The 23,687-nt window shown below is 40.1% G+C and overlaps 1 protein-coding gene across 1 annotated transcript in view; it reads right to left on the bottom strand.

Moving 5' to 3' along the window:
- Window positions 1-23,469, bottom strand: part of COL23A1 (collagen type XXIII alpha 1 chain) — a 412,306-nt gene extending 388,837 nt beyond the window's left edge. Inside the window, exons 1-3 of the mRNA XM_078385693.1 lie at window positions 23,442-23,469; window positions 7,378-7,447; window positions 6,572-6,588 (exon numbers count right to left, since the gene is read on the bottom strand). The gene's annotated coding sequence lies outside the window, so the exon portion shown is untranslated. The remainder of the gene's footprint in view (window positions 1-6,571; window positions 6,589-7,377; window positions 7,448-23,441) is intronic.
- Between the last annotated feature and the right edge of the window lie 218 nt (window positions 23,470-23,687).

Here is a 23,687-nt window from a genome sequence, read left to right as displayed (position 1 = left end):
AGTCTTTAAGGGGCTACAAGATTCTGCACTGTTTGTTCCACAGCTGGAAAGATGTATTTGTACCCAACTAAATGTTCATTTCAGATAAACATTCCAGAGAGAAATAGAACGGGCTAACAGATTTTTGTGTTCTTCTGTATTAATATGCCACTCATTCATAAGTACTGCACCTCCTGCACTGACAACAACAGCAGCAACAAAACTTCAAGCAAACCATTAAGCTCAGTTAGAGGGAACAATGCACTTATTGTTTCTACAGTCGATCATACATCAGACAACAACAATATCCTTGTCAGATCTAAGGCAATAATCTTGGAAATTGTGACTCACAACAAAGATAAAAACATGTGTATTTTAACACTTGTGTGACTGTATAAAATATATTGTATAAAAAATATATAATCCCCTTCATGAATTGCTGCCTTGTCGTGGCGAAGGGGCTTGAGTAATTCAGAGAAACTATGGGCTATGCCGTGCAGGGACACTCAAGACGGACAGGTCATAGTGGAGAGTTCCGACTAAACGCAATCCACCTGGAGCAGGAACTGGCAAGCCACTCCAGTATCTTTGCCAAGAAAACCCCATGATCAGAAACAAGAGGCTGAAAGATATGACGCTGGAAGATGGGACCCTCAGGTCAGAAGGCGTCCAACATGCTACTGAGGAAGAGCAGAGGACAAGTACAAGTACCTCCAGAGCTAATGAAGTGGTTGGGCCAAAGCCGAAAGGACGCTCAGCTGTGGATGTGCCTGGAAGTGAAAGGAAAGTCCGATGCTGCAAAGAAAAATACTGCATAGGAACCTGGAATGTAAGATCTATGAACCTTGGTAAGCTGGATGTGATCAAACAGGAGATGGCAAGAATAAACATTGACATCCTGGGCGTCGGTGAACTCAAATGGACTGGCATGGGTGAATTCAATTCAGATGATTATCATATCTACTACAGTGGGGTCTCTACTTAAGAACGTCCCTACTTAAGAACAATCCAACTTAAGAACAGCTCCATTTGCTAAATTTTGCTTCTACTTGAGAACAGAAATCCAAGATAAGAACAGGAAAAAAAACCTTTCCTGCTCTTTTTTTAACCTTAGGTCATCTTAGGTTAAAAAAAATTCTCCCCCTAGTGGTAGAGTACGTATTAACCAGCTTTGCATTAGTTCCTATGGGAACTAATGCTTCAATGTACGAACGCACCTCTACATAACAAAAAAACAGCCAGAACGGATTAATTGGTTTTCAGTCCATTCCTATGGGAAATTTTGCTTCAACTTAAGAACGTTTCAACTTAAGAACACCATTCCAAAACAGATTAAGTTCTTAAGTAGAGGTTCCACTGTAGTTTCTATGGACGGAAAAGAGCAGATACGGATTAAATGGTTTTCAATGCATTCCTACGGGAAATGCAGATTCAACATAAGAACTTTTCAACTTGAGAACCACCTTCCATTACGGATTAAGTTCTTAAGTAGAGACCCCACTGTATTGTGGGCAAGAATCCCGTAGAAGGAATGGAGTAGCCCTCATAGTCAACAAAAGAGTGGGAAAAGCTGTAATGGGATATAATCTCAAAAATGATAGATTGATGTCAATACGAATACAAGGCAGACCTTTCAACATCACAATAATCCAAGTTTATGCATCAACCACCAATGCTGAGGAGACTGAAATTGACCAATTCTATGAAGACTTACAACACCTTCTAGAACTGACACCAAAGAAAGATGTTCTCCTTCTAGGGGATTGGAATGCTAAAGTAGGGAGTCAAGAGATAAAAGGAACAACAGGCAAGAATACACAGAAGAATTATACCAGAAAGATTTGGATATCCTGGACAACCCAGATAGTGTGGCTGCTGACCTTGAGCCAGACATCCTGGAGAGTGAAGTCAAGTGGGCCTTAGAAAGCTTGTCTAACAACGCCAGTGGAGGTGATGGCATTCCAGTGGAAATATTTAAAATCTTAAAAGATGAAGCTGTTAAGGTGCTACATTCAATATGCCAGCAAGTTTGGAAAACTCAACAGTGGCCAGAGGACTGGAAAAGATCAGTCTACATACCAATCCCAAAGAAGGGCAGTGCCAAAGAATGCTCCAACTACCGTACAATTGCACTCATTTCCCACGCTAGCAAGGTTATGCTCAAAAATCTCCAAGGCAGGCTTCAACAGTATGTGGACCAAGAACTCCCAGAAGTGGAAGCTGGATTTCGAAGGGGCAGAGGAAGTCGAGACCAAATTGCTAACATGCGCTGGATTATGGAGAAAGCCAGAGAGTTCCAGAAAAATATCTACTTCTGCTTCATTAACTATGCAAAAGCCTTTGACTGTGTGGACCACAGCAAACTATGGCAAGTCCTTAAAGAAATGGGAGTGCCTGACCATCTTATCTATCTCCTGAGAAATCTATATGTGGGACAGGAAGCAACAGAACTGGATACAGAAACAGTGATTGGTTCAAAATTGGGAAAGGAGTACGACAAGGCTGTATATTGTCCCCCAGCTTATTCAACTTATATGCAGAATACATCATGCGAAAGGCTGGACTGGAGGAATACCAAGCCAGAATTAAGATTGCCAGAAGAAATATCAACAACCTCAGATATGAAGATGATACCACTCTGCTGGCAGAAAGTGAGGAGGAATTAAGGAACCTTGTAATGAGGGTGAAAGAGGAGAGTGCAAAAAATGGTCTGAAGCTCAACATCAAAAAAAACTAAGATCAGGGCCACTGGTCCCATCACCTCCTGGCAAACAGAAGGGGAAGATATGGAGGTAGTGACAGTTTTTACTTTCTTGGGCTCCATGATCACTGCAGATGGTAACAGCAGCCCCAAAATTAAAAGACGCCTTCCTCTTGGGAGGAAAGTGATGACAAACCTCGACAGCATCTTAAAAAGCAGAGACATCACCTTGCCAACAAAAGTCCGAATAGTCAAAGCTATGGTTTTTCCTGTAGTGATGTACGGAAGTGAGAGCTGGACCATAAAAAAAGCTGACCGACGAAGAATTGATGCTTTTGAATTGTGGTGCTGGAGGAGACTCTTGAGAGTCCCCTGGACTGCAAGGGGAACAAACCGATCCATTCTATATTAAATCAAGCCTGAGTGCTCCCTGGAAGGGCAGATCCTGAAACTGAGGCTCCAATACTTTGGCCATCTCATGAGAAGAGAAGACTCCCTGGAAAAGACCCTGATGTTAGGAAAGTGTGAGGGCAAGAGGAGAAGGGGACGACATGGTTGGACAGTGTTATCGATGAGATGGTTGGACAGTGTCATCGAAGCGACCAACATGAATTTGGCCCAGCTCCGGGAGGCAGTGGAAGACAGGAGGGCCTGGCATGCTCTGGTCCATGGGGTCACGAAGAGTCGGACACGACTAAACGACTAAACAACAACATAAAATATAATGCAATCTAAATTTTACCCAAGCTATATAATGAAGGGCGGGCTGGCTGGCTCAGTGGTTTAGGCATCTGACTGCAGACCCAGAGGTTGGGAGTTTACTTTCCCACTGTGCCTCATGTGAGTAGAGCCAGCCTCTGTGGTCTTGGGCAATCTGCACAGTCCTAGGCTTCCCCAGAAGAAAGGAAAGGAAAACCACTGAGTGTTCCCTGCCTGGAAAACCCTGAAAAGGGCTGCCAAAAATCAGAACTGAACTGATGGAACATCATGATGATGATGATGATGATGATGATGATGATGATGATGATGATGATATAATGGAACCCAAGCAAAGAATTATTCATACTACAACAAGGTTTAAAGTTACTTCAGTACATCAATAGCAAAACAGAGATGATGTCTTACATTTTCAAATAATTTTCAAGAATATAAGAATGGCAAAGTTCTGGAGCAATTCTCCACACTTAAAACCATTTGAGATGATTTACTGCAAACTTTGTATTCAGTAATTTAGTTTCCATAGTATCCATGAAATAATATTAGCTCCCTCTGGTGGTCAATAAAGTCAAAGGCTGTAGAAACTGCAAGTTGCGTGTAAATTTGGAAAGTCTAAACATTTTACTTGTAATCATTTCAAATGGACCCTGTCAAAATGAAAGGTATGTTTACTAGTACTGAAATAGAATTACACTGTAAGCTACACAAAACTGGTGGGACTTTAAATTAATGCTACAACCTTACCCCACCAGGAACAGGCTGCTTCGTACCCTCCAAATATTTTTAACTGCAGTTCCAATAAACTCCAGCTTGCCCAGCTAATGGGCTGAGATTATGGAAGCTGTGATCCAAAATATCTGGAGAATACCAGGTTTCTCCCTCCGCTATACACACTGGCATGGGGCTAAGTGCCACTAAGTACAATGGGACTTCTGAAAAGCCTATATAGGATTGTACTGTGCATCTTCTGAAACGCCTTTCAGCAGGGGCTGGGGCCAACCTTTGATCAATTTTGCTCTTTATCAGTTATTACTGATCAAGAGCAGACAAAGCTCCTAGACGTTAATAAAAGGCTTTGAACCTCCAAAGTAAGTGGCAAGGGGCATCTTTTTTAAAAGGTTACCAAAATCAAAGCCAAAATTAAAAATGGCCAGTTACTTTGCAGACAAAGCAATATTTACGCAGTATTATGATGCAATTTTCTCTGCAATACACTTTGGTTTTTTTATATACATTTATTATATTTAGGCAACAAAAATGAGTCATGGCACAACCCTTTTAGATCAAGATATCAAGAACATTGTCCAAAGGAGCTTTAAGCTTGTGCTTCTCAAATCGCAACCTGGATTCCATACAGCAAATGCTTCTGAAACTGAGGAGACTTGCAAAGGCAGGTCATCATATTACATATGGGCTTGCTGCTCAAAGACAAATAGTAAAATCCCAGTGGACATGCCCAGGCCTTTGAGTTGCCCTTAAACAGCAGCTCTCTGGATCCTGGTCATGGATACCACTTTATATACTGAACCAATTACCACAGTGGATTGCCATAGCAATGACTGCATTTCCTATGGTTCAAAACTGCCTGATACAGACTGCCACTAGAGCCACAGGCTTCCATGGAGTTTTATTCCTCAATTACCAGCTCAATCCTATCTGTATACCAACATACTTCTCCTCACATGAAGTATTCATGTGCTTTGGTGGAGGGGAAAACTTATATCTCCCTTGATCCAAACTTCCCACTGTGGTTCCCTTAAGCATAGAAAGTCCTGATGACAGATCTCCCTATTTATTGTTCAGTCTGGCCATGATGAGAATAGGAACTGAAGCACAAAGGGATGCAGGAACATTTCAAAATTGTCCTTGGGAGCAAAGGCAATCAAGAAGAGGTACAAGAACAAAGAACACAATTTTTTTCCGCAGTCTCTTTCCCCCTCCATCTTTCTCCCCCTCTCTTTTTATCACATAAACCAGTAGACTAGATGTGGAAAGGATCCATAAGAAAGACAGCTTACAACTGTTCCCTCTGGTACAAGAATTAAGCTGTTTCAATCTCTCAGTGTTAGCATAAATCAGTATAGGCAAATATATTTTAAATAAGCAAATAATAAATAAATACCAGTATATTATAATCACACCCTGGAATGTCTTCACAGGTATAATTTTGTCCTGGTGGGGCTCTAATGTCTTCATAATCAGGGACCAGAATAGAATTTCAGTTTTAAAAGTAAGAATTATGACCAGGTCAAGCCTATGTCATCTGCGCAAGCACTTATGTGTTGACAGGGTCTGTTGTCTCAATGTAGCAAGTGTCAATTCTCTTGTGAGGAATCTCAATAGACTTTTTACTAGAATTGTACATGCCAGGGCAAGATGGGCACAAGATTGTAAACTGAAACTCTGAGAATCAAATCACAGATTCAAAAATTCGATAAACTTGCCAGATATTTAGATAGGCAAAGAAGAATGTTAGGTTAATGTCTCCACCAATCTACTCTGTTTTCAAGAAAATAAATCTAGACTTTAAATATAAGGATAGCTATCAATGTATTTGCTGGTTAGAAAAAGTAGCGGCCTATAGTTATTTCTTTTTAAACAAAAGCAACTCCATATCTAATATTTAAAATTATTAAATGTAATTTAAATATCAAAAGAGGATAGCATATTTTCCTCTCTTCAAGATTTAAGAAACATCTTACATTTAAAGTCGACTTCTGTTAGGAAAACTCCAACACACAATCTTTTGTCTGCTACAGTTCCAGGGGATGTTTTCATAAGAAAATAGTATATGAATCAATGAGTAAAGGGAATTTAGTTTCTGCACGAAGTAAAGGTACCCATATGGAAACATTTGACCCCAACATTTAAAAATGTCCCTGCTCATGTGATGTGGCATTATCTCCAATATAAGCAGCCAGATTCCATGTTTCTTCAGATATTATGAACAATATTTACAGAAAGAAACAATTGAACATTTGTAGACTTGTTCATACTGAAGCCATTTGACATTTATCTATTAATTTGACCTCACAAAGCAGAGCATAACAACAAAAACAAAAACAAAAAACAGCAACACCCAAAGTTTCCAATGATTTACTGGAGTTATTTGCTCTGATGAACAGGACTTTGTGGGTTGAGGTAATTCCATACAAACTCATTGAGGATACTTACAGATCCAATAAAGGGTGCTTTTGAGAAAAAAAGAGGATAAAACACATTTAAGCACATAGTGGATATATAAGATATAGAGAGTAATGAAAGCATTCAGAGAGAACAGCAATAGTAGAAATCCTAAAGAACGATTTATTCAGTATATCAACAACATGCTGGTTACTTATCTATAGCAGAAAAATTTACTAATACTGATAGTATCCTTTCCATACCCCGAAGCTCTTTCCAAAAGGACACAGAAAAATAAAGACTAACACAGAAGTAAATTAAAATGATATGTATTTTCCCATTAATGTAATGTGTGTGTGTGTGTGTGTGTGTGTGTGTGTGTGTGTGTGTGTGTGTGTGTGTGTGTGTGTGTGTGTGTGTGTGTGTGTGTGTGTGTGTGTGTGTGTGTGTGTGTGTGTGTGTGTGTGTGTGTGTGTACACTACCCCAGAGAGAGCCATGGTTTCTACAGCAGCCATTCTTAATGGAGTGGTGGTGATCATATGAAATCCCCGGGGGGGGGGGGCAGGGCTGGCATGTTTGAAGAGGGCCACAGACTGGAAACAATTCTTCTCATAGCACCTTATAAGGTTTGTTATACAACTTATACAATCTTGATTCATCCTATATTTATTTCATATTTTGTTTATGGCCGTGGCCAAAAAAGGGTTGAGAATGGCTGCTCTAAAGCAAAGCCCTGGAAGAGCTGCTCTGGAAAGAGGAGATTGCCCTTCTTCTAATTTCCACTGCCTTGTGCTGCACTGCCAAGAAAAATCAAGAACTGGATCCTGTCCTCAAGGGACCAAAAAGATATACCTACCTGGTGGGCATCTGCATTCAGATGGAACCTCTCTTGCTGTGCGTAGTTTGGCTAATCCTTCACTCAATTTCTGTTAAAAGAAGGACAAAAATAACATTACTTGGGAAGCAATGCATGTGTATGAAGTATTCTTGAAGGCTTTCACAGCCAGGATCCAATGGTTGTTTTAGGTTTTTTGGGTTAATTGGCCGTGTTCTGGAGGTTTTTCTTCCTAATGTTTCATTCTAGCTCCTGCCCTCTGAAGATACCAGCCACAGAGGCTGGCAAAACGTTGGGAAGAAAAACCTTCAGAACATGGCCAAACAGCCCGAAAAACCTACAACGACCATGTGTATGACCTCTGTAAGTGTGTTTCTATTTGTAAACATATACACTAGTTGGACAGTTCCCATTAAGTGCATTTATAGAATACTATAATCATTATATTTTATACACCAGTAGTGAGTGTGTGAGAGAGAAATGCTGAATGCACCGAACAGAACAGCTGAAAAATATTTTGTCACCATCATGAATCCATTGGAGAGGCTAACCCATAGTAAAGATTTCCTGGAGACACTTGCTCTGAAACTGAATACATCTGCCGTTTTCATTCTTCTTTCAGTTGTTCACACAGTGTTAGCACAGTGATACAAACAGTCACTATAACTCATAGTAGTAGTACCTTGGACAGATATACTGAAATTCATCACAAGGATGCAGAAAATTTGCAAGAGAAAACACGTAAGACATTTCTTAAATGTAATCAAAGTACACTTCCTTCTGTTGTTTTCTTTCCCTTTATTATGTTTTAAAAATGGAGAAGGGAATACTGTATAATGGTGTGTCTACACTACACTAGTACAAATTTATAAGGGTGCTTAAGTGTACAGGGTAGTGTGTTGGACTGGGTCTCAGGAAATCTGGGTTTGAATCACTGCTTGGCCATGGAAGGTCAATGGTGGCACTGGGGACATTGATCAAACTACTCTTTATATATCAAAGCAAAGTGTGCTGATTATAATCCACCCCATAGATCCTAAAACACTCAGTGTAATTTAAATTATGCATGTTACACATTGCACTCCCTGTGAGCTGGGTATTCAATTTACCAAAGTTGGAAGGAGGGATGGCTGAGTTAATCTTGAGCTGGCTACCTGAACCTGAGATAAAACCTGTGTCGTGGGCAAAGTCTTCACTGCAGTACTGCAGTTTAACCACTGTGCCACAAGACACACATACCTTGAAACTCCCATTTGGTGCATGATCAGTTGAACGTGACTTCTCAGCACACAACATGTAATATGAAACAAAATAGTTATATGGAAAAGTCTTGCTCAGTCCTCTAGTATCCAGAAGCAGTTTCTTTTTTCTTTTCTTTTTTTGGTGAATCTCTTTGTCTAATATTTGTGTATCAAAGTATTTCAGAACCAGCCAATCTGATGACTATTGGCTTGTAGGATACTGCTGATGAATCTTCTTTTCCTAGTGTTTCCTCAAATACAGTTCCAGAAATTTTAGCTACAAATCGCTGATTTAATTATTTATTTTATTTTATTTTATTTATACCCCGCCCATCTGCCCTAAAAGACCACTCTAGGCGGCTTCCAATATAATATGAACAATAAAATAATACAAAAATTACAAAAACCATACTATAACATACACAATACAAAAATAAAGTAGAAAATAGATGGAGATGTATTTGAAATGCTTAAGAGACATTATTTACACAAAAAGCTAAGTTCTATCACTGGTGAAAAGGCAGTGGAAGACAGGAGGGCCTGGCATGCTCTGGTCCATGGGATCATGGGAAGTCGGACACGACTAAACGACTAAACAACAATATTGCCTGATGAAAAATAAAACAAGTACCTTCAACTTTCCTGGCTAAGTTACACTGGACTACTAAAATTTAAAGAGAAACATAATGCCTATGTCTATCCTGACCACAAAATACAGCTGGGGACCCAGCAGACCATGAGACGTTTCCATCTGGTCCCCAGCCTCCTTCAGAGACTTGCCTCCTCTTCCTCAAGCTTCCAGTAGAGGAACAATCATTCTGCTCCAACATGCCTGTTTTGTGGTGTTGACAAAGTGAGCACAGAATGGAAGAAAAAGCGAGCTATTTCTTGCAAGAAGAGGCCATTCACTCCTCCCATGAGCAAAAGATAACACTCAATAGAGGACAAACAAAATGATATCCCAGTAGTTGTGTGTGTGTGTGTGTGTGTGTGTGTGTGTGTGTGTGTGTGTGTGTGTGTGTGTGTGTGTGTGTGTGTGTGTGTGTGTGTGTGTGTGTGTGTGTGTGTGTGTGTGTGTGTGTGTGTGTGTGTGTGTGTGTGCGTAAGGGAGAGAGGGAAAGAAAGTAGAAGAAGCAGGGATGTCCCACATGAAGAGAACCAAGATGTAGGGGGCAAGGCTAGCACGTTCCTTCCCTCATGTTTGATTTAACCCCTTTGTAGAACACTTATACTGTTAGAACACTGTGAAATGCAGGCTGTGAATGCAATAAATAAACAAACAGAAATAATGGATTTTTCTGAGTTACAATCCTTTTTTTTAAGAAAAAGGTTTAGTAACAGAACAAACTGGTCTTCTAACCCTGAACTACTTGTGCAACAGATCTTCCTGAAATGTCAGCATCATCATTTTATCAGGGCTTGTTCCATTATAGTGGCAATGCTGTTGCTGCATATGTATTATAGACATACCATTTGGGTCTTTTGGATGGCGAATCACAGAATTCTCCAAGAATTCCTCAGGCAAAATTCTGAGAGTTTCAGCCCACAGACCCACACCTATTTTTAACTCACTTGGAGAAGGGTCTAGCTCTGGCATAGTTTCTTATTAAAAAGGAAGCTGATCTCATGCTACTTGGGAGGGCCAGGACTTCTCGGGGAACATAGTTCTTTAGAAGGTGCCCTCTATCTAGCATAATGGGCAGCAATACTACATCTCCCAAGGAAGTTTCTTTTGTAATGGGAAGCTAGGCTGGAGTTACTCCATGATCTTTTGTTTGATTACGAGCTATCTCTAGATGGTGGTAACAGATCTTTTGTTCTGCTTTGCTATTAAACACCAGAAGGAAGAGAGGGAAAGCTAGGCCATGGAATCCATAAAGGGTTCAGACTGTCCAGCTGGATGTCTATAATGACACTGAAATGGATGGATATTGTCTGAGCACTTGAACGGGTCAGAGATATGTGTCCTCTTATCTTGTCAGACTCCCTTCTAGGTCTTTTAGCTATGTGAGTTGTAAGGATGGCTTGTACTAGTGGAGCAATCAACGAAATTTGGATGTTGAACACAGAACTCCATTTAATGGTAATATAGGTTTGTTCCTGCTAGATCCCACCTCATATTATGAATAAAAGGAAGTGAACTGGCTGATTTAAGTGCAAAAAACACCTGGCAACTCTCTACATCGATATTTCCCCATCCTTGTCTCAAAGTGGAATCAAATGCTATTTTTGGAAGAAAGGAAAATGTGAGTGGCAAAAGCAGTGAGAGGCGGACAATGCTGGCTGCAGAGGTGTGTGGGTCTTTTCAGTAATATGCTGCAGGATTCCCAAATCTTTGATCAAGAATGCTGTGCACATCAGTTCTGCTTTTTCACAATTTGTTGTAATCTTCTTAGCATTGGGCAAATTGATTCTGGTTTATGGGATACATATGGAGTGCAGGAGACAAAAGATAATATTTTACGAGATTGTCAAAAAGTATAAGCACTTCTATTCATTTTTCTTGCAGCTGATAACCTGAGTATACTATGGACTTGTAATGTGTAGAATTCAGTTTTAAATGGCTTATGATTTTTTGTAGTTCTGCAATTTAGTAGATCATTTAAAATTAGCACACACACCCCTCTTTTTCCTTTTTCTCTCTTTCCTCTACCTTTCTTTTCTTTCTGTTTCTCTCCAGAACTCTGGGCTCATTAGAGGTCAACTGAAGATGGCCATAATACAGCTTTCAGCCCTGTTTCACCATTGCAGCAGGTGGAAAAGCAGGAGAGCTATGCCATTGGGACTTCAAGCTAGGCCCTTCTCCAGATGAGTGAAATATGTTTTGTTGGTGTCCACAGGTGTGGATATGGGGATGAAATGCCTAGAATTCTGTTGAGGAATTCCGCGAGAATTCTGGGAGTTGATGTTCAAATAATCCAAATGGACACACTGGTAGTGCTATGATACATTTCCCAAATACGAGTAGGGAAGGATTGGTGGATGGAAGGAGGAGACAGTCATTTATTCCTACACTAACCAAGTCTTTAGCTCCCAAATACCCACCCACTCAGGCTACCTGAGCAATTTCTACTGATTTGAGAGAGGGGAAAAATTGTATCCATCACAAATGGCCAGAGAGAAATCAGTTGGATTTCATTCCCTCTTCCCATTCACTGATTTTTATTTTTTTTAATCTCTTTTATTTCCTCTACAGCCTTTGGCTTTTTATTTATAACTACATAACATCCAACTAGCAACAGCCCCATGGTCGTTTTGAAATACAAAACAAGGGCAATCAATAAAACCACAAATATTAGAGTAAAGACAAGTAAAGCAGGAAAAACAGAACCAAGACATTACAATGCCAGAATGTTAACCATCTTAAATGTCTGGATAGCTAAATTATTTAGGTATCTGGCTGTGAGCCAGAGTATGGGAGTTCAATTCCTTACTATGCCTCCTGAGAGAAGAATGAGCCTATGTAGTGTTGAGCAAACTCATAATCCAAAATGCTTGTATAAAAAGAAATGGAAAACCACTTTGAGGATTGTATACCTAAGAAACCCTAGGAATAGTCACCAGATGTTGGAATTGATTGGATAGCACATCATCATCATCAAGATGTTAAATATTACAATATTAAGCTATTAAACTGTAAAGAACTAGCTATAAAATCAAAACCGCAAAACGAACAACAAAAAAGCAGTAATAATGCCTGCCAGAACAGAAAGCCCTCACTTGGTTGGTTTCTGAATGCTGTCAACAAAGATGCCGGGTAGAACTCTCTTGGGAGGGCATTTCACAGGTGGGGGGGGCACTAATGAGGCAGCTGTTTCTCTATTAGCCACCTATCACACCATTATATGCACTCAAAGACAAACTTCTGAAGATAACTTTAATAATCAGGCAGGAACACACGGAAGGAGGTGCTCCTTCAGATAGACTCCTAATTCATCTAGGGATTTAAAGTCTGGCACCGGAGCGTTGATCTGGTTGAGAAACTGTGCTGTTGATGCAGCATTGGGGAGATGTTTTAAATGACCGATCTCATACAGCTAGCTTGGAGTTTTGCACAAACTGAAGTTTCCACACTGTCTTCAGAGGTAGCCCAACAATACAGGAGGGACGTTATCACTACAGTGGTGCCTCACTTTACGATTGCCCCGCATTACGATGAATCCGTTTTACGATGATCTTTTTGCAATCGCAATTGCGATCGCAAAACGATGGTCTAAATGGGGGAAATTCGCTTTGCAATGATCGGTTCCCTGCTTTGGGAACCGATTCTTCGCAAAATGACGTTTTTCTAACAGCTGATCGGTGGTTTCAAAATGGCCACCAGGTAATTAAAATGGCTCCCCGCTGTGTTTAGGGACAGATTCCTCGCTATGCAGGCAGCGAAAATGGCTGCCGTATGGAGGATCTTCGCTGGACGGTGAGTTTTTACCCCATTGGAACACATTGAACGGGTTTCAATGCATTTCGATTGGGTTTTTTATTTCGCTTTATAATGTTTTCGCTTAACAGCGATTTTCCTGGAACGGATTATCGTCGTTAAGCAAGGCACCACTGTATATGGATATCTGGAACCAGGTTATTTCTAGGATGGTAGGAACTGTAATTTGTACATCAGTGAGGCTGATATAAAAGACACTTCATGCCACTGAGGCCTCAAATGACAAAGCTGGATTTATGAGAATTCTTAAACTACAAACCTGATCCTTCTAGGTCAAATCATTACTAAGTCCAAATACTGTACAGTTAAGGATAGACACAGTCTCACCTAAGTTTTATAAAAGAGGAGTCATCTGCATACTGGTGGCACAATACCCCCACTCCATCTCTTCAAGCAACCTTACCTAGCCATTTCATTTAGATGTGAAACAGTGGGATAAAATAATTCCTTTTTAAAATATGTTTTTATTTTTATAACAACATAAACATAAACATAAAATACACAAACCAAAATACAATTTAACCATGCTCCCCACCACTATACTCTTGCTGTAATCTTCTTCTTCTCCATCTATATTCTTATTATTATTTTATTGTCCTCTTCTCCAAAACTGCATTGATTCTTGATTTGGAGCTTTCCCTTTTCCTCTTGTTAACACATATTCCAAAAATCTGTCCCATATTTCATAAAAATTATTCTTTTTCAACTCTCCTTTCTTAACCTTTAAATTACAAGTTAGTTTATCATTTATAGCAATATTCCATATTTCATTATACCATTCATCGATTTGAAATTCAGATTTTGATTTCCAATCTCATTTTATACAACCAATCTTTCAATCGAATCACTTTTTTTCTTTAAATAATTCCACATACACTTTCAAATTAACAGGAAAATTCTCTATTTCCATTACTGATCCAAGTGGAGAGTTAAATTGACATAAATTCTTTCTATATTTATACCATATGTTTAACATTGTCTTTAAAAATGGGTTATTAATTTCACTTATTTTATATTTCTTAACCATACCAAATAAATATTTTTCAATATCTACCTGTAATTCTGATGATTCCATTTTCCACCAAATTAACCTTTCTGGGTTGTATATAATTTCTCCAATAAACCTCAACTGATTGGCCAAATAAAAATTTTTTATATTTGGTAAATCTATACCCCCTTTTTTGTTGTTTTCTGCCAATACTTTTTATTTAGTCTAGGTCTCTTCCCTTCATTACAATACTTGTTAATTATTCCTTGCCAAAATTTTAAATCCTCCTCTGTTAACTGTATTTGGTAAAAATTTCATTTTTATCAATGCAATACTTCCTAACCAAGAAAGTTTAATATTACTATAGTCCTGTAATTTCTTTTTAATTACTTCCTTTAATTTATTATAATTATATTCCTCCATTTTGTGAATATTTTTACTAAATCTATACCTATTTAACTGATTTACATATCTTAAAGTCATGTTTCTCAACAAACCTTTCTTGTACTGATTTATTATGATTAAACAACATTATTTCAGATTTTTGCCAATTTACACATAGTCCAGTTATTTTTCCAAATTTTTCCAAATGAATTTTAATTCTATCTATATATACTTTCTAATGGGTTTTTCCACTGTCAATAAGGAATCATCAGCAAATAAATTAATCTTTATTTTATTATTTCCCCAATACCTTCAATTCATCATTCCTTATTACATTTGCTAACATTTCAATAATCAAACAAAACAGAACTGCAGAGAAAGTCATTCAGTACTACCTAATGAAATTGGTCATCGAAATATAAACAAAGCCAATATAAAAGAGTGCTTCCAGTTCCCAATTCAAATAATGTTCACAGAAGGCTACCATGATTGTTAAAATCAAAAGCTACTGGGAACTAGGACGGTTGCCTTTGCTACTCTTTTTTCTGGTTAAAGCCATGCCCTGGAGTGATTAATAAAGTTTCTACAACAAAACAAAGTCTGAAACTCAAATGAAATGGACCCACTTTACGGGAATCATCTGGAAATGCCTGACATTAGCAACCACCTACACAATGAAGTTTCCCCAGAAACAGGAGGTTAACCACTGGTTTAAAATGGTGCAGGTCCCTAGTATCAACTTTAGCTTCTTCAGCTAGCTGGTCACCTCTCAGAGGAGAATGTATCAGGTTAGATCTGCTAGTATCAGGAGCATGTATCAGGCTAGATCAGGCTAGATCTGCTGGATATAATCAGCCAAGATGGCAAAGACTAAAAACATATGTTGTTGAACAGAAAGAACCAAGGACTGTGTCCAAATAATTCATCCTCAACATTCAAAATTCATCCAATAAAATTTGACAAAGCTCAGAGCACTAAGTATCTCCACCATACCTCACCAATAAAATCCAGATTGTGGTAAATCCGAGTAACAGTCCTCAAAATGGACTGCAAAGTGATCACATCCAGTAATCAAGAGATTAGTAGGATCTTCCATTTGATCTACCTGTAAAAAGCAGCGGACCACAAAGAATGGTTCTGCAGGGTGACACCACAAGGCTTCAGTGATCAATGAATGCTTCTTTGCTATCATCGCCACCACAGAATAAACTCAACAAATCTTTTCTCTGAGTTGGGTCAGATTCCTCCATCTGCATTCCAGCTAAATTTCATTTTCTTTCACTGCCCTCAGAGCCACTTTCTGGTGCCAGATGAGCTCAGCAAAAGTGAAGAGACTTAGACTGTTCATGTGAAGTTCCCTGGTTACCTCTGTATTCCACGGGGAGGCCAAGGCTTTAACAGAAGCACCAGCCATATCGAACAGCAAATCCTCCAAGGCCCTCAGGAATCCACCAAGTTCCACTGTTCTTCATGGAGGGCACTCTAATATTTTAGCTGTATGTTTTATAATATTTCGTAAACCCACCCAAAGTAGTGGCATGCTCACTAAATGAGTGGGGTATAAATGAATGAATGAATGAATAATAGGTTCCCCTTCTGGGATGTACCACCAAACCTTTGAACCTAAACAGAACATGATCTGACCATGACAAATCTGGTGCTACAAGGTTTACCTAGGTCCCACATTACTGTTACAAGGGAAGCCAAGTACTGGAAACTCCACACTTTTTCATGTCTGCTCCCACCCTGACTGACACCTCAAATATTTGGATAGGCCTTAATAGTTTTAAGGCTATTAGAAAACAATAGGTCTATTGTGAGTCAAACTATTCTGCTTTGTTTACAACTAAACATTTCTTTACATTGAACTCATTAACATTTTTACTATAGTATGAGAATTACGCACTTTGAACTGAAGCTTTTGTTACAGAATATATGTAAGCACTGCTATACTCTAGTCATGTGATCATTCTAAAACGTTTGCAGTTCCTAAGTGTATGGGAAAATCTATACATTTTAGACGAGTTGGGAAAGAAACCTAATTTCAGATTTATAAATTTATCAATTTTTAATTATTATTTTTCTATAGGTTCCCTGTGGCGCAAGAAGTATTGTAGCACTTTTAAGACTAAGTTGTTTTTATTTTTCACTTCTGAGGAAGTGTATCTGGATACACAAAATGAAAAATAAATACGAGTTAAATGTGCTACAAAACTTCTGGTTTCTCTTGTGCTACAACAAACTAACACAGCTACCAACTATACTTCTTTGGCAAAAGTTCAGCAGACAATTTAATAAATGTGTAATAATGTATGAAAATGTTTATAGGAAGTATAACACTGGCATTTAAAAAAAACTTTAAATGAAAAACAAGCTGTTGTAAATGTTAAAGTTACAACAAATTTTCAGACTGTAAAATCCATATTAGTGGAATACATTAAAAGAGAAGGAAAGCCCTGAGACGTGGTTTCACAACTTTCAGGTTGACTACACATCTCTTTGATTGCCTCTGAAGACTGTCCAAGATCATTTCTAGCTTGTTTCCAGGTACAATTCAAAGTGCTGGTTTTGGAGTCTCACAACAGTCTCACCCAACACTCATTTTCTTCTGTGTAAAATTCATTTAAGACCCCTCCCAAACCCTTAGAAACAAGCGAGGAAACATTGCAAACTACATTTAAAAAAAAAGAACTGGCAATTTGGCTACGACTTCCACGTGTTTATCTTGGACACGTCTGTGTAGCTCTGTGAGTTGAGTACCTCGCTGTGGAGCCTTGGGCAAGCTTACAATCCCAGAGTAGACACAGAAGAAGAAAAAATGGTAAATGATGACCTAGTTTGTACACTTAGAAAAGCTAGTAAAGGGTTGCCTATATATGAGATCAGTAAATTGTATCATAGCCTTACACAGTGGGCTAGTTTAAATTCCTTATCTATTGCAGAAATAGAATGACTCAGTGACCAGATCAGCAACTGTGCTATTCCATACATCTATAAGTAAGTCCAGCTGAGTCCCACAGGGCTTATTCCCAGAAATGTGGGTCTACAATTAGGAGCCTGGAAGAATCTGTTATTAAACTGAGACTTGAAGTGAATCCCAATTTATGTTTATTATCATTTATATATAATGTTTAGCAAAGCCAGAGTAATACATACATTCTAAGAAAGGGGAAATACATGCCTGGCAGCTTGCAATCTACCTGATATAAGGGAATGTCCATTAGATAAATTCAAAGGAACAGTAGATTATTACAAGTTAATCACAGTAATGATTAACGCTTGTGATCTCTTTTTGTGACTGCACACTTTTGGATGTCATCATAAAGCTAAAGCTGCATTCAAGAGCTGGCTGCCTTATAACACAGAAGTCAACCTTCAGAAGGAGCCCTTCCATTCACTTGCAGCCTCTTTTAGCTCCTTGTCAATGACTGTATGCTCCAGATTCAGCCAGGAGAAAGGGACAGAAGGAACTGCAGGTCAACTCAGGGCATGATTTTGTCAAAAGGTCAGTCCATATAACCAGCCCTTGCACAGGCATGACATTAACCCTCTCTTGATGGTCTGCGGTGCTGGTTCCTCTGGCTATCCTAATCCTTAAACAGGCCAGTCCAATTCAGCAAGCCACCAGAGCTACTCCTACGTAAGGTAGAAATGGGTTTTCCTCCTGTCTTTGATGGCAGCTTCACAGTTTGAAGGCCAACATGAGAAAGCTAAAATGTTCATTTTCTTTGATGTCTACTTTGAAAACACACTACCAAACTTTGTGTGTGCTATGGACAGAGACAGGCAAAGGTTGGCATGGAAATAAACCATTTCCCCCAAATTTGCTGCTCCTTATACCAATGACTCGCTGAAGTATACTCGACTGAAGCAGACCCTGAGAAATATTCTTTTCCCAAGGGCCCACTGATCCTGTGGAAGTCCGGTGCAAATGTGACATTTCCCAGGGCCCATTTCAGCCTGGAGTTCTGTCATACAGCACTCCAGCCACTGGAGTGAGATTATTCCCTTCCTTCCCTGCAACCCAATCACTGCTCTTTTCAACAGCAGCAACACTCTAGCCAATAAAGGAATGAGATGGAGAGGAAGAGAGGGTTCTGCTCCAGGCTAGATTAAAAATGAATTTAAAAAAAGAATTTGACATTAATAACGATTAAGCCTGCTCTTCTATGAGCATCACATACATATTTAATTTCCAGGCTGGAAAACATGAGGTTTGGGGAGCATTTCTACTAACAGGCAGAGTTTCTTAAAGAGGAGATCCTGGCCATACTGTATGACTGTATGTTGCCTGAAGACTTAGCTGACTAGCATTACTTTGAACTTAGTTACCTCAGCCTATAGAAGTGGCAGCCCAAGACACATGTTTGGAAACAGAGGGGTTGACGTTGAAACATTAAGCAAAATTTGGAAGAAAGGTATTCTTTCTTGACTTTCCAAAATAATTGGAGAAGAACTTCTGTCTTAGTGAATTATAAAATAGAAAGACTTTATCTAAAGATACACAGTACATTAAAAAAGTTTGGATCTTTCTATAACCAACCTATTTATTCTACATACCCTACTTAAATTTTCTAACCTCTCATCAGAGGTGCTGCTCAGGTTTCCTTTAGGACAAGGACTGACAAAGTCAGTAAGTAATATGCTCAATCCTTGATGACAAGCTGTTCTTGCCTGCAAGAATTCTTCTGCACAAGTTCATCTGAGTTCTCCACGACACTGTGGTTTCACCTACCGGGATACTTTGGGACATTCTATGTAGTGGGTGGATGAGGGAGACTGCATACAGCAACACCCTCCTTTGGAGTTCTCCTCTTTCAGCTAGCATTCCATCACTGATCTCTTCTCAGTGACATCTACTCCCTTGTTTGGCACCGTCCAGTGACAACTAAATATAACAAGCTGACAATACAGAAAATAGGCAACATTACACCCTTTGCTTCCCTTTAGAAAATGTTTTATCAACAAGGACCTTCACTGTTTACAGGCGCTTTCTCAACTGATTTCCACCACCCACCAGCCATCCTGTGAATTGTTCAACCCCAGTGTCCACCGAGTCCGGACCTAACCTGCAGGTTACATTGCAAGGAGGAAGTTTAGCAAAGAGCTGGTTCAGTGCACTGTAGATTATAGTGCAAAGAAGTATATTCCCTGTGTGTGTATACTCATCACACAAAGCAGCAGATGCTGCGTAGCCAATTCTCTAACTGCCAGACCACTCATATGACACAAACTAGTGTTGTCAATTATTCAATGCCGGTACCATCACAACACAAATTTGAAGTCTTCTCTAATGAATGAATATTCCTCCTTGTGCATAAATGGAAGAATAATACTGTATTATTGAAAACTCTTTTCTTAAAAAGAAAAAGAAGATGGCATCAAAATTCAATATTGACCATTCCAAGCTTTTACTCACTTAGAAAAACAAAACAAAACTTGACATAGTAGAAATTCAACAGGGCACCTAACAAATTTAAGGTCTAGTAGTTGATATCCAGTAGTGAGTCTCAACTAGAGTAGGCCAACGGAAATTACAGAAGAATTGATTCATCAAATCCAGACTGATTCAATGGGCTACTCTAACTGTGACTTACTACTGGTTTTCAGCCATAATGATAGTCTATAAGAGCTTGGAAACAATACACTACCTATCCAAGTGTCAACCACACTTCCTGGAGCATCTTGAGAGTGTCATGTCACTCTGAAGCATGAGTGGCTATGGAAACAAAATGACCAGTCCTGTGTTGTGAACAGTGCAGCACCTTCGCTGTGAAATTGAAATCAGAGAAACCCCCCCCAGATCACTCATATAGTTATGATAAATAGCAATCTTCTTCCCAAAGCAACAAGCAACATGACAATTAAAAAATTAATTTAAAAAAAAACCACCCACTAACAATAATGCCTTACTTCCTTGGGCTTTGCAATGAGTAGTGCAATAAATTGCTTCCACTTGTTTGTGTTAAATTTCCAAATGCAGTTGTTTACTAATCAAATGTTGCTGTGCTATATTACAGCCAAGATAGTTTTGTTTACATACGTCAATAATTAAAGAGACTGAAGAGCTCAGTGTCTTAGGAATCTGGCTGTAGAGCCAGAGGCTGGGAGTTCAGTTCCCCAAAGAACCAGCCTAAGTGGTCTAGGGCAAGCTGCACAGCCCCAGGCTGTCGCCAGAAGAATGGAATGGTTAAAAAAACTACTTCTGAGTATTCTCTACCTAGTGAACTCTGAAAAAGGTTGCTGTAAGTCAGAATTTACTTGAAAAGGCACAATTATTATTATTACAATTAAAGAAGCTTCAATAGCTGGGTTCCATTTAATAGAGCAAGAAACAATTTTGAGTAGTATACAAGCATTAATGGCCATTAATGTCATTCTGCTTACAAGAACAGTTCCATCAGCAGACCTGGGAGCAGAGCAATTCACACACATACACCCAATGACCTACTATGCACTCTCAGGAACTGTGTTGGAGGGTTTGCAGAGACTGAGGGGGGAGCAGTGCAGAAGGTTGCAGAAGAGAGAAGATCAAATCCTTGATGTACTAAGTGCAACGGTAGATTCAGGCAAATAATTTGTAAACGGTATTCGGAAAAATTCAGTTTAAGAGCAACGTTTTTATCTGCAGTTCAACTATGCTACTTGAATGGTGTGAAGCGTCAACCAAGGGAAGCATGCTGCCACTGTAGACCTATCCCTAATCACAATTATAGTTTTGTGAAGGAAACTGCTAATGTCCATTTCAGTTCCTTTACCAACTGATCTACCACTGATATTCCTCTCTTCTTCTTCATCTAGCTGTAACCCACAAGCAAGTATCCTGTCACTCAACTGATCATACACTAGAAAATACGAACCCCATGTCCCTAATCCAAAAACACTGAAAAAGATGGTTTATTTACAGCACAGGGGTAGTTATCCTGCAGCAGCAAAGAGAGTGGGAAAGAATATGCCTGAGGGCTCTTGGACAACTGCCTTACCCAAATGAACTGTTAGTAACAAAGCAGATTTCAGAATCTAAGCTCACACCAGAACTGTCTATGTTTAATGGACAGCAGTTTGTAATTCTCCAAAATGTGTACCTTCGAGGTGTAGTCTTGGCCACTCGCAATCAACAGTGAGTTGAGCGAAAGGGAGCATAGAGCATATTGAAGCAGCTGCCAACTTCTGCCCCTGGTATTGTTTAAACTTTAAGCAGTTCCATGCCAATTTTCCAGTAGTAGAGATATATCTACATAATGGGAAACATCATGACTTGCCTACCTCTTTTTATACAAATTTTTGCATAAAGCACAATCGAAACACTTCTGAATAGTCTTTTATAAGCTATACTGTCAAGAGATAAACAGTAGATTCTTGGTGTAACTCTGGGTCTATAAACACACCATTAAAATACACATCCATGGCCTCTACAGGTCTTGTCAACTAGTCAGTCAGAAGCTTCTAAGTCTTATGGACAGAAATAACCATGTTGGCTGGGAATAATGAGAGTTGTAGTCCACAATACACTGAGGACATCACATTGCAAAGACTACCTTAACATCAGTGTTCCCATACACTTTATCTTATTTCTTAGCAAGAACCTTTGTGCGTTTCCAGATGAGGAGCCATCTTAGTTTGTCAAACCAAAATAAAAGAAATAATTTTGTGCTCCTTAAACACTTCTACATTTATTTCACATAAGCCAGTGCCACACTGTATATCTAAGCCTTCAGAAGTGGTACAAAATCCAGTCTTTATATCACCCAGTTGAGATTTGGTCACAACATTTTGGCCACAGAATGGAAACATAACTCTTTTGGGCTGTAACTCCCAGATTCACCTTGGCTATAGTAGTTAGGGTAACTGTAATCCATCAAGTAATTTCCCAAGTTCTTCTTTTGTCAGAAAACAGAACAAATAACTGGATCAATTAGGATGGTCCTCTGACAGAAATGGAATTCAGTTTGATAGGCAATGGAATGTCTGACATTTTGTTTCCAAATACGTCTTAATATCAAATCAACATTGCTTTTCTATGTGCAACTGACCCACAATCTCCCAAGACACAGAGCACAATTTGTAAACTTTCCCAAGTGGATTCAAAAACATGGAAGGAAGAATTATCTCCATGATCTTTATTTTGTGGAATCCACTATTCCAGGTGAATTTCTTAAACTTATATGTTATACTGAGGACCCCTGTTAATTCTGGGGGAATTCGGGATTTCGTCAACCCTAGTGATGACCTTGGGCCAAGCACTGTGCCTCACCCTAACCTACCTCTCAAAGCTGTTGTTAGAACAAGGGAAGGAAGTGATTAATAATCTTCTCTGTCCTGAGCTCCTGGGAGGAAGGGTGGGATAAAAACAGTACAAGAAGTTCGAGCACACAACATAGAGCAGCCCACCAAAAAACAGCTTATCATTTTGCAGACCTGGTGACCCTGCCCTCTCTTCTCCAGAAGCTGAGGCAGCTCCAACAACCAAGTCTTGGGGCACCTTTAAGGAGGAGCCACTTCTCTCTGTCATAAACTGGGGTGGGCTGCAGATGCAAAAGATAGCTCCGTTAAGCTGCCGCAGCAGCAGCAGCAGCAGGCGCGCCCGTGTCCCGGGAGGCACATAAAAGGCGAACAGACGAGCCAAGGCTGGCATCTGCTTGAGTAAGCGACACAGCCTCCTGCTCCTTCCTCCGGCTGAAAGTTCACGCGGGCACCTATTTCGCTGACAGCTCATGCTCACCCTTGGCAATAAAGGTTACGGTGCCAGCTCGGGATCTTTACCATATTCCGCCCTTGAGTCCTGCCCTGCCAATCAATGGAGGGCTGTGGGTTGAGCTCTGGGTCAAAACCCTGCCCCGCCTTCCTCCGACCCCGCGGATCTTCTCGCAGCCGGGCCGGCGCGGGGGGGGGGGAAGAGGAGAAGCGGCGGCGACGCCAGGCGCTTCCTCAAACGCTTGCCATTAAAAGAAACGCGCGCGCGGCCCCCCACCCACGCACCCACCCGCGCGCCCCCGGCTTCTGCCTCCCTCTCGTCCTCCTCCTCCTCACTCACCTCCTGCAAAAGCTCGTCCACCTGAGGCTGCAGCACGGCCAGCAAAGGCTCGGCGCCCAGCTGCTCCCCGGGGCTCCACGCGCGGCCGGCCAACTCTTCCTCGAGGGCCACCAGCCGGCCCTGCAGCTTGGAGGTCTTGGCGCTGAGCAGGAAGCAGGCGCCCACCGAGAGGAGCGAGAAAAGCAGCGAGAAGATGACGGGGCCCCTGCCCACCCCGCCGGCGCACCGGCAGCCGCCTGGAGGCGA

The sequence above is a fragment of the Pogona vitticeps genome, chromosome 2 (assembly GCF_051106095.1).
Source record: "Pogona vitticeps strain Pit_001003342236 chromosome 2, PviZW2.1, whole genome shotgun sequence".
In the NCBI taxonomy this organism is placed as follows: domain Eukaryota; kingdom Metazoa; phylum Chordata; class Lepidosauria; order Squamata; family Agamidae; genus Pogona; species Pogona vitticeps.
This window is presented reverse-complemented; position numbering and strand designations above follow the sequence as displayed.